A 12,270-nucleotide genomic window follows, 5' to 3' on the forward strand; every position below is an offset into this window, starting at 1 on the left:
TCTTTTGGTTGGTGCCCAGTTTAGATTTCAGCCATGAACCTGTGTTTTTGGGTGTGGCTTCTGTAATACTGCTTCTCTCACCTGTGTGTATATAACAGATGGTTATGCAGTTTCTACTTCTGAAATAGAACTCATCCCCTGGAGTGAAAACCTGCAGCTTTTAAATGTTCCTGGTTGCTACTCAGTTGGAAAGAGTCTGTATTTCTGTCTTTTCACAACTAAACTGATGTTTTAAAATTAACAGGTGATACAAGTATTGTCTGAAAAAGACTGGCTGTTATGCTGGCTACTGCTCTGGATTCAAGGTGTGAGCAGTCCCGTACCTAAAAGCAGATTTTTGATACAGAGAAAAGTACCTGCTGCCCTTTGTGCTGAGGGGCAGGGGGGAGTGTGATGATGGACACAGGCTCCCCTGTGGCTGCTGAGAGCTTGAAAGTTAAAGGGAGGGGAGAGGCCTCCCCACAGGGCAGAGAATACAAAACATGTTTGTACTGACAGAGGGTTGTGGACTGACACTCCAAACCCGAGGTGATGGGCAAATTGAATTTTATTTTATGTAACCCACACCACTCCTAATACACACCACAGTTTAAACCTTTCTCCTAAATAATTAAATCCTTAAGGAAAACACTACTGGTAAAAGCATTTCCCACTGACCAGAGACACACGTTCCTTTAAGGCAATGACTGTGTGTATTTACAAGTGCAGTTTTAATTTTAATTTTCCATGTCCATTTTGCTGGTGTATCCACCTGCTGATGTATCCATCTGCTGCACTGGGACCATTTGTAGATTTTCATCCTTACAGGAGATTTGTTTGTCCATCTGTTTAACTAAAAGTGCTGCAGTGACTCCACATACTTCTAGAGGAGGTTTCTGGGTTTCTCATCAACCCACCTGTGGAACAAGGATGAGGGAATTGAATTATACAGAGGAAAAACAGCAGTTCTGAGCTGATCCACAACTTTGGCATAGCAATGTTAGCAGAGATTAGATGGGAATATGTTTTAGGTATCCAAAAAGCCATCCCAGATGGCAACCACAGGCTTTGTGGCTTTCCAGGTAACAAATACTGATCCTGTTAAAGGTTTCCTCAATATGGAAAAGAGTGGAGAAGCCTTTTTGAGCCCTGCAAACACTCAGACAAGGAGCTGAATCCAGGTAAGGTTTTGGGGCGGGGAGGGGTTGATTTGAAACTAAGTTTAAAATTACTTGTTATCCTTACACGTTTGAGTGTCCTTTGAGACTGCAAATATTTAACTGAGTTTGCAAAGACTGCAGGAAACAAGTTCTGATAATAAACTGCTGAGACAAAACAAGGCTCCATAAAACCAGAAGCTGTTTTCCTTTATGAGCTACAGTTTGTCTCTAAGCATGTGCTCGGTTTCATCTGTCAGTTGAAAGTGGTTAGCAGGCATTTGAAAGCAAAATCTTCTGTATGAAAAATAGACTACTAGGAGAATATTTGGGTCATGTTATTCAGATTTATTATTAATCTGTTAAAAGGTGTCACTTCACAAGTTGTGCTACACTGGTTATTTTACCTCCAGTGGTTATAGTTGTTCTCCCAGCCCAAGTTTTCCACCTACTGCACAATTTCAAATGTTTTTAAGGTAAGAATGTATTTCGACAAGTTAACTTGTAATTGAATTATATGAACTGTAGGTAGCATCTAGGCTGTAATTACAAAGCTGTGACTGTGTAACCCCATAATACCAATATAATTGAGTCGTTCACATTTAGATTAAATCCTTTTTGACTTCAAATATGCATCGCTTTTCTGCAGATGCTCCAACAGCTGCTGGTGCTTTGACGTTCAGCGGGTAGATCATTATTTTTGGGGAATGTTTTTAAGCTTTGACTTTGGCTCCGGGAGCATCACACGCCCGGGAAGCAGGTGCTGTGCTGCCCCTTCACTCCGTGACGCTCTACCCGTGTACTCCCAGCCCCTCACGTCCTTCTCCCAGAGCAGTACTTAACTTCTTTGGGAAATGACCCCGCTGAATAGGTTTGACAGGAAATGTCGGGCTGCTGCTCTGGAAGATAAGAGGGGCTGAGTGGGGAACGCTTGTACTCCCGTTGGCTGGAGGCAGGAATACGGAAAGCCCCAGCAGCTTAAGCCTGGACGGCTTGAATTCCTGCCCCTAGAAATGGAGTTCAGAGGGGCCCCTGGAGGTGGTGGAAGCAGAGCCTCTGGAGCAGGACCATCCCCTGCTCACTTTGCTGGAGACCTGCTGCACACAGCCAGGAGCGACCGGCGTCAGCAAGTGCTGTGGGAAAACGGGGAAGAGTCGTGTTTAGGCTTGTCATGGACTGGGTTTACTCCTCCTATGATTCCCCCACCACCACACGTGGTTTTGGAAGGCCATTATCGAGACTGAAACTACTGGAGCAGTGGGAATTTCAGCTGCACGCGGGACTCTTTTGGAGAGCAGAGTCTAAAGGAGGAGCTTGTCAGAAACTACAAAAAAGGGGTGTGTGAATAGGCTGCTCTGGGGTGAGGAAGGGTTTTGCTGGCATCCATTCCCTGTGTTAGGGCAGGCAGCTTCCAGGGCAGAGCGGGTTCAGGCCAGAAGGGGTTCCTTCCCTCTCCTTTGCCACACCTGGGGATGTGCTTCCTCCTTGACAAGTAGTGTTGAAAGCAGCTGACAAAGCTCCATTTAAAAGAAACAGAGAAAAGCATTCCCATCCTTTGAAGCTGATGTTGCAGCAGAAGGAGGGAGGGGGCAGCTGAGGGGCTGCAGGCCAGCCTGGGTCCTGCTGTGCTTTTGCTGTCCTGTGGTCCTGCAATGTTGATCCGTAAAGCAGGGACAGAGCCAGCCTGGAACACAGCTGGTAGCTGCCAGTGGTGTCTGTGGTGCTGCTCTGTACATAAGCTCCTGCTTTGCTCCTCAAGGTTACATAGGATAGGATAGGATAGACTGTTTCAGTTAAGATGGTGCCTACAAGGATCATCTAGTTCAACTACCTGACCAGCTCAGTTGAATCATGTTAAGGGCATAGTCCAAATGCCCCACTTGGGGCACTGACAACCTCTTCAGGAAGTCTCTTTCAATGTTTGACTTCTTTTACCTTCTCAGTAAAGAACTGCTTGCTAATGTTGTCTACACATCTCCTAATGATGCAGCTTTAAATTGTTCCCATACATCCTGTCACTGAATCCCAGGGAGAAGAGATCAGCACCTCCCTCTGCATGTACCCTCCTCAGGAAGCTGCAGAGAGCAAAGAGATTGCCTGTCAGCCTCCTGTTCAGAGAAGACAAGTCCGGAGTCCTCAGCCCCTCCTCACAGGACATTCCTTTAAACTTTTTCACCGGCTTTGTTGCCCTCCTCTGGACACGTTCAAAGACTTCAACATCCTTAGATGGTGGGGCCCAACAGAGTAAAGTAGGATGGGGTTTGCTCTCCTGGCTGTCAGAGCACACACTGATGACTCACCATGAGCTGCTGCCAACCGGCACCCCCAGATCCCATCCTGCAGGGCTGCCCTCCAGCCATTCCTCTCCTCATTATACTCATTACCAGGCCTCTTTTTTTGACGTGCTGTAATCTAGGAATGTATTGTGATCTCCATGCACAGCTGAGAAGCCCCGTTGTTCACTGTGAATGTACCCCCACAGAAGCTATTCCATAGCTCTGAACACTGCAATTATCACACACTGGTGCTATGAAATAAGAGCCAACACTTTGACTTGCTGATCTGTGTAAAACATCAGCGAGCAGGACAGACTACATCTTGGTTAATTCCATTTATCCTTGATCCTCTCATCAAAAGAAGGACTAGGAAAATGCAAAGAAAAGAGGTGTTTGTATACATGTGTTAACCAATGAGCTTGAAGGAAAAAAAGCAAAGGTAAAATAGATACATGCCTATTTGGACAGCCTGCAAAGCTGACTGATTCCTAGGGATTTGGTTAAAATAGCTATTTTAATAGCAGTATTGTGTGAGAACTGAAGTGTAACTTCAAATGCTACTGAGACATCCTCCCCCCTCACTGAAGCAGCTGGTTGAGCCCAGCTCAGTCATGAGCCCTGCTCAGCTGTCACCTCAGTGCCCAGAGGAGAGCTGCCAGCTCCTAGCTGAGACCTAACCTGTATTTGAACCCAGCTCTACCCTTTCCACCTACTCTGCACTCTTGGGTTCATGTTTTCCAGTTCAGCTCTCAGTTGTCAGGGCACAGTAGGAGAAGCTGTTCACTGAGCAGCTCTTCTGGCAGCTGCTGCCATGGAAAAAACCCCTCTTGTGTTTCCCACCATTGCAGTGCTCCAGTAGCCATTTCTGGGGTGGATTAGAGTGAAATGACACTGAATGATCAGTGTTTATATATATATATGGTTTATTTTAGAACAATTTGGTTGCAATGGAAAGGAGTTATGTAGCCTTTTTGGTTATTATCCATTGTAATATATATAGTATAAAAGCATTAAAATATCACTTAAGAAAATGTGTAAGGGAAAAGAAAGCAAGCAAGCAAGCAAGAGAACGAAAGGATAAGAGTGGAAAGATGTCACCACCCATGGATCCCCTGCTGAGACTTGATTGTTGCACTTTTGATGTCTGTTGGTCGAAGTGATGATTGCAGTCTTGATCCATTGGGGGTGGTAGAAGCCTGTGAAACACAAAGTCCGATGGGTTAATATATGTTCAGGTGGGAACACTGAAGCAGTGCCCTCGGGGTGGGGGGTGGGGTGGGGTGGGATTTACACTGTGAATCTGTTGCAGCACCTTTGGATCACTTGCATTCCTCTGGTGGAAGGCCCCAGAAATTAGTCTGGGGGCACTTTGGGGGTTTTTGATGTTTTATGACACCTTCCAAGACATGACAGCTGCCTCTCACATCAGTGTAGTTGAACCAGTCATGCCCCATCAGAAGGGATTAGTACCTTCAGGCCTTTGTGTGAATGTGAATGTCCCGTTTGAGTTCGACCTTCCCCAGGGGGTGTTAAGGAGGACAATTGGCATGATAAAAGTCACCATCCTGTCTCAGGGTCTGCTTCTCCTCTGGCTCAAAGCCGGGCTTGTAGCCTCCGGTGGTGGCTGCTCACCCCCTCTGTCTTATGCCAACCAGAGGCTTTACCTCCACACACTGAAAAACTCACGTCCTCCCTCTCCAGCGGTGAAAACATGGCCCAAGCAAAGCACCCTCTGCAAATGAGCGATTGTTTTGAGCCATTAACCATTAACATTTCAGTCTCTCATAGAGCTCTCCACAAGCTGCATTGGCTAAGGGCGAGTATGGTATGTGGGTGTGAGCCAGTCAGGGATCACAGAATCACAGAACGATCTGAGTTGGAAGGGACCCAAAAGGATCATCAAGTCCAACTCTTAAGTGAATGGCCCATAGGGGGATCAAATCCACAACTTTGGTGTTATTAGCACCATGCTCTAACCAACCCAGCTTATCTCAGGGCTATGATTGTCCCAGGGGCCCAGAGTGGGTCCTGCCCCTCTCATCTCCATGGAGCTCCAGGAGTTCCATGCTGAATGTACAGGCATAATATGCACATTCAGTGTAGCTCTGGATGCTTGGAAACAATACATTCCTTTTGATTCCTGTGGGCTGGAATTTACCTTGGGAGCAACTGCTGTGCTGGGTAGCGCTTTTCCTCTCATGGTATCTCACAGGCAGAGACCAGGGCAAGCTTTAGAAATAAATTAGTTCTTTTCCATGCTCCAGGTGCCCAGGTCGATCCACAGCTGGTCATAGTCAACTTGAGTTTGTCTCACATTTGAAAGCACATGTGGGTAGTCCTGGAATCAGGTTCATAAGTTGCTTTCCTCTACACACTTCTCATTTGTTTTTCTGCTTTGTTTTGTTGCAGGTGGGTGCTTTAAAAAAACCCAAAGTTTGCCTGCACAATACCTACCCCTTGCTCGCTGCACGGCTCAGCACAGCATGACACCATCCTTGTGCAACTCTTACCCAAGAGTCAGCTGCTCAAACAGGGAAAGAATTATTTAAGTCTGCAGGAATCATCCTTTTATTCAAACGTGCTTTGGTTTGCAGCATGCAAAAACCACATCCTGGGCATCCTGGAGGAGGATTATTCCAGTTTGTTTCATTTACTTCAGATGATATGACCTTGGAACATCAGTGGCATCACGGTAGGGCAGTGACTCCAGACAGAGTTTGCAGCTGAAGCCCAGGGTGATCCATCAGCCGTGTGGGTTTTGTTGGTTTTGTTGTGCAGATTCATGTGGCTTGTGAGCAGATGAAAGTTTTTCAACCAGTCTGGTGAAGCCCAGCAGTTCTCCTCCATCTTTTTAACTTTCAGGACTGCCTCAGAGGCAGATATCAGCAGAAAGAAAGTCATAGAGGTCATCCTGACCAGAGTATTTCCAAGGAATCCTCTTTTCTAACAGGTAGTGCAGTCCAGCCCTGCACTGTGCAGGGTATTTGTGGGCAGCAGCACCAGTGCTGAGCACTGCAGTGGCACTGCTGCTGCTCTTCACCTTCTCCTTGGGGGATTGGAGACCTCAGTGAACTGATGTGTCCTGCAGAAATGAATGTTTCTTCTTCCTCATAGCCAAAGGGGTTTTTGGGAGGGAGACCTGAGATTCGCTGTGTGTGTTGCAGAAGATGCCACTGCTTGTACAGCTATAAAAGATGGTGAAACAAAGGGTTCTGCTTTGCATTCCATGAGAAATGTAGGGCTGGCAGTGGTCTCCTGTCTCCAAACCCAGAACCATTGTAGGCAATCACTGTAAAATGCTGTTTATAAACTTGGCTCTGTCTTGCACCTACGAGCTTTGGCTAAACTCACAAGTCCTCCCAGTATCCCCAGGGAATGAGGCTCTTGGAGATTCTCACTCTGAGCTTGGGGTGCAGTACAGAGATTATGTCAGCCAAAGTGTGAGCATGAGGTGATATTTGCATACATTCAAGGAAAAACTACCCCTGTCCCTTCTTGTCTCCGTGCTCCAGTCCCTTTGGGCAGAGTTAGGACCGCAATCAGGCAGCAGCTATTAAATCGTGATTTCAGAAGCATCTTGTTTCTTTCTTTTGCAAAAAAAAAACCAAAAACAACAAAATTCACTCAGCCACAACTCTTTCAAAGACCTTTCAAAATCTTGAAGTTAGGGAGAAGTGGAGGAAGCCAGAGGAAGGAGTAAAGCACAGACTGGTCCAGAGGTGCTCAGCACCTGCAGAAGACTCACCATGGGCTGGATAGCAGGATAGTCCCTGGCTGCTTCTTCTCTCTTTCCCAGTGGCCTCCCTCCAAGCCCAGGTGCTGGGACACCCTCCCTGCAACCTGCAACTGAGAGGGAACAGAAATGCCCTCCCTGTATGATTCTTTTGCTTTAGTGCCTTCCGTGCCTTAATTTTTAAGGAAAGAGGTCAAAATCTTACTCTGATTCTTTTTGCTTTTCCAAATTTTCCTCCCCATATGAGCTGCACAGGCATTCAAATACATAAATAAATAAATAAATAAATAAATAAATAAATAAATAAATAAATAAATAAAAGCAACATCCTCCATCCCATCCCAAGTCTTTGCCAGGGTGTCCCATGTGCTAAAACATGGGGGTTCAGCCTGGTTCAGGGATTGGCAGAGGGTGGGTTAAAGCTGATTAAATGAAAATCGTGTGAGCTGTGCAGGAACAGACCAGCCCTGGAGAATTAATTCATGTGTCCTCTTGAGCAAGAAGTGTCCTGAGGAGCCATGTCCTGAGGTTCCTGACTGGCACCTGAAGGAGCACAGGAGGAGACCTGTCTTGGCAAGAACAGGTCTGGACCCGGGGCTGGACAGAGCCTTTTGAACACCGTAAACACTTTGACTGTGGAGGAAAAAAATATTTTTTTTTTAATAAAAATATGGCTTTGAACTCAGGGGGAAAGGAAGATATGTTTAACCCTTAAGTTTCCAGCAGTAGAAGGACGTTTGACATACACACACATACACCTACAATTTTTACTTTAGGTGAACCCATTTGCTGGACATTGAAGCCTTGTCCCAAATGTGGCTGTGTTTGTCTGCTTCGATAATGTTTTACACAGAGAAATTTGGTCTTCATTTCTTTTTCCTTACCTGTATTTCATTCTTGTACCTTGAAGTCTTTGAGCAGAAGATGACGTGGGAACCATGGAAACAAAAAGGCAAATAATAGCTGGGGTCCAGTCGTACCAAGCCTGCCCATGTAGGTGATTTCTGACCTCTAATTTTGGTTACGCAGTTACAAAAACTGTGCTGTCAGAACTCCACTTCCCAGCTCTAAATAAGACTCTGGGTTTAGCAGTCTGTGCCATTTTCTGGCTCACATCTTCCTCCAGCCCTGCTCCCTGCACAGCTCTGGGTTGTTTTCCTCCATAGATCTGGAGTTAAAAACAAGCTTTTAGCAAATGTGGAATTTCCTCCTCCTCCACTCTTCTATTGCCACAGATTACTTGATAGAACAAATCTAATTTTACCTTTAGCAAGTGGGGTGGTGTTTTTTGTTCTTGTTTTTTCTTCTTGTTGTTGTTTTAAACAGCAATTTTTATAATGACAGTGGAAATGTTCTTTTAAATGGAAGTGTTATTTTTCTGGGGAAAAATACCCTCCAGCCTAGCTTTCTCTGCATTACATATATTTTTCCTATAATTTGTAGTGGGTTTTAAATTTCTGTAAGTACTTTTAACCTCATAGTTACTTGGGGCACACCTGGATCAGTAAGAAAATGAAAATAAATATTTTTCCCTTTAACTATTTAATATAGGACAGTTACTTGCTCTCTGGCACTGCGTGTACTCGGTAGGGACACAGAAGTATCCCTTTAGATGGAATATTTTCAGTATTTCAAAACCAAGGTGTTGTATAGGAGGGGTTTTCTGCTTCCATTCCCCTTGTCTGCTTTGAGGAAGTGTCCACCCTGTGCATGGTCCTTCCTCCATTCCTCCCCATCCTGACCACCAGCTCTCCTTTGCCAAAATTTGGCATTTCATAGAATTTAACCTGAGAACCTTTCCTGCACTTCACAGATTATCTTTATAAATTTGCTTCTGACATGGAAACTCACTTTCCCTGTATTCTCAGCACCAAAAAAAAAAAATCATTGCAGTGTTCCAGCGTTGGATACAGCAGAAATTTTATTGTCTGTCTGCTGAAACTCTCTTGGATCACAGGGATGTGGTCCAGCACTGCCCCACATCACATATCCATTGCATAGGCTGATCCTGCTCCCAGGAATTGCCTGGTAGTGGGAGTTGCCCAGGTTTGCCAGGTCAGAGCAGATTTTCCTCAAAGCTGGTGTCCCTGGCAGCCTCACTGCTCTCAAAGAGAACTTGATTTACGGTTGCAAACTGATTATATGGTTGCAAACTGATTTTCTTTTTCAACACTGTAGTATAAAACAAAACTTTGCAATCTTGGGAAATTACTTTCTCTTGACCACGAACTTTGGATGGCACTTTATTCAGTGTTAGTTTACTCTAGTCCACGTTCACTAGCAAGGCTCATCAGCCTTGCTCCCACCTTTCCTGGGTGTGCAGGCAGCAGGGGAGCTGCCAGGGAGGTTTCAGGCTGTCCTGGGGCACGTGCTGTGGGACACAGCCAAAAATTAGGGTAAGGACAGCTGAGATTGTCCCCTTCTGGTAGGGGGGACTCCACATGCAACAGTATGTTCAGTTATGGAGGTAAATTATAAAATTGAAGTGCTGGAACGTGGCCACAGAAGAAAAATGGAGCTGGTGAAGGGTCTGGAACACAAGTGCCATGAGGAGCAGCTGAGGGAGCTGGGGGTGTTCAGCCCAGAGAAAAGGAAGCTCGGGAGAGACTTTGTTGCTCTCTAAAATTCCCAGAGAGGAGATTGTAGCAAGGTGTGGGCTGGTCTCTTCTTCCAGGTAACAAGTGACAGGATGGAGGAAACGGCCCCAGGTTGTGCCAGGGGAGGTTTAGATTGGATATCAGGAAAAATTTCTTCATAGAAGGATTGTCAAGCACTGGAACAGGCTGGGAAGCGGTGGAGTCACCATCCCTGGATGTATTTAAAAGATGTGTAGATGTGACACTTGGGGACATGGTTTAGTGGTGGACATGGCAGTGCTGGGTTAACGGACTTGGTGACCCTAAAGGTCTTTTCCAACCCAGATGATTCCATAATTCTATGCTTTGAAATGAGAGGATGAATAGTTTGTGCCATGGGCAGCTGGGTCAGTGCTGTGGCAAAGCAGAGCAGTTGGTCTGATATTGGTAGGCTGAGAAAAATCTGGATCTTCCGCACCACAGCCAACATCTTACCAAGCCTCTGCTTTCACAACAGCCTGTGGTAAATGCTGACCATGGAAATGGCCCAGAGGTGGCCACAAAAATGTCCCAGAGCTGCTCAGTCACAGCCTAAAGTGGTTTTTTACACCAGGAGGTGTTAAACGACCTGCCATCTCTGTAACTTGGCTGTTTCAGATGTGTCCTGTATTTTTGTCTTTTCTAGATCTCCACTCTGATTTCTAGCTTTCAAAATCATTATATTTTATTTCTATTGCAGTTCATGGGAGATTCCAAGACCAGAAGTGTTTATTTCTGGCTAAAGAACACACATTTTCACATTAGACATCAGACATCTGGAAAATGAGGCATTTTATGTAGTAATATGTTGTTGCACCAGGATATTCTCATCTATTTGTGCTACTCCAATGCTTGCAAGAGATGCAGATTATAAAGAACCTTTTGAAGGACAGGAATGCAGAGGCTACAATGCTTTGAAAAATGGAAACATGACCAAAACCAAATTTTAACAGAGACCAGAGAGGAAGTGTTTGAGGGAAAAAAAAATGAAGGTAAGAATGCAAATATGTTTATTTTCCAGCTAAGGTTGTGCTGCATGTTACAGGGAAATTTGTAAAGGAATTTGGCAGGCAATAATATTTAAAGACTTTAGCTTTTTAGATTTCTTACTTCTCTGCCAAATAGTTAATTTGTAGGCTACAGTAACCAATGACTCCTACAGAAGAGTGGAAATGTGGAAAGTGGGACTTGTTTCACCACTGCCAACAATCTGAATATTTCAGCAGCTGTGGAATTTGTTAAGAATCAGGTTCATGGAGTGAAAGTGGCCAAACACAAGAAGAAATACAGGTGACTCCCGTGTTGATGAATTCCTGAGAACTTCTGGGTTAACAGGAAAAAAATAGAATTAAAAAAAAAGGAATAAAAAAGGGAAGAGAGGAGGAACTAAAATGCAGAATGGTTGCTTGTAGTGTTTAAAGCTGGACAGTCGGCTCAAGACAGGAAGCTGATCTCATGACACCATCATGACTCCTATTGCAACATCTCAGAGGCTGCTTTTCCAAGTGATGTTCCCAGGATGGAGCAGTTTGTCTGGCAGTTCAGCTGCTCCACAGGAGCACAGGAAGCTCAGGCTCTGCCCTGGGATGGCAGAGGAGGCAGACTCGGAGAGAGCACTGCCCTGAAACCACTTTCTAAAGTTTTGGGCTTTCCACTGCCGTTTGGGCCACGGGGAAGTGTGAGGAGGCAGAAGTGGGCTGGGGGCTGCCATTTCTTTCAGTGTTGTGCCTGGCCCCTGTGACTCCCTCTGTATTCCCTTTAGTGCTGACTCTTCCATTCCATTGGATAAAACACAGTAGTTAAGGGACAAAGACAAAATTAAAGTGACCATTGTGCTGCAGGTTGACACCGGGGCCATTATGCTATTTGTGTTCCTGATGCTTATTTTCCTAATTAACCTGTGCTTATTTTTGAGGGGTTATTTTGTTTGTCTACAGAAGCAACACACATCAAAGCCAACTTCTGCAAGTGGGCATCACCTTTGGGATGTTAGTGGTGTAGGCACAGTTTTCCTGCTGATGTTCTTACTGAACATCTTTTTAGGTGGATATGTTCCTATTTGCCTTCTGAGTTCATAAATCCTCATTTTTACAAAATATTGAGCATAATTTAAAAAAAAAATTTCCTTTAAAACATGAAAATGATTTAAAAATACTTTCGCTTTTTAATAAAAGTACTGTTTTTTATGAGGGGAGGAACCTTTTTCCCTTTCATTTGTAAAGACCAATTTAACACTGTGTGTGTGCAAATGTGCAGGAAAGAGATCAACATCAATTCATACACAGAGAGAGCTTATCTTAATTTTGCTGTTTCCAGTTAAGCTTCCTCACCCCTCCTGCTGCTCTGCATGACTGACAGCTGACTGCACTTCCTTTTTCTAGCACATTTTCCTGTCAGGTTACCCAGAGTTCTGACCATTTGGGTGCCACCAGGCTTGCCTGGAAAATACAACAGCATTCAGCCATGGAGCAGAGCCTCCTTGCTCCCAAGGACATCCATCACAACCTAGG

Source organism: Lepidothrix coronata, unplaced genomic scaffold (genome assembly GCF_001604755.1).
Source record: "Lepidothrix coronata isolate B3197 unplaced genomic scaffold, Lepidothrix_coronata-1.0 Scaffold30, whole genome shotgun sequence".
Lineage (NCBI taxonomy): Eukaryota > Metazoa > Chordata > Aves > Passeriformes > Pipridae > Lepidothrix > Lepidothrix coronata.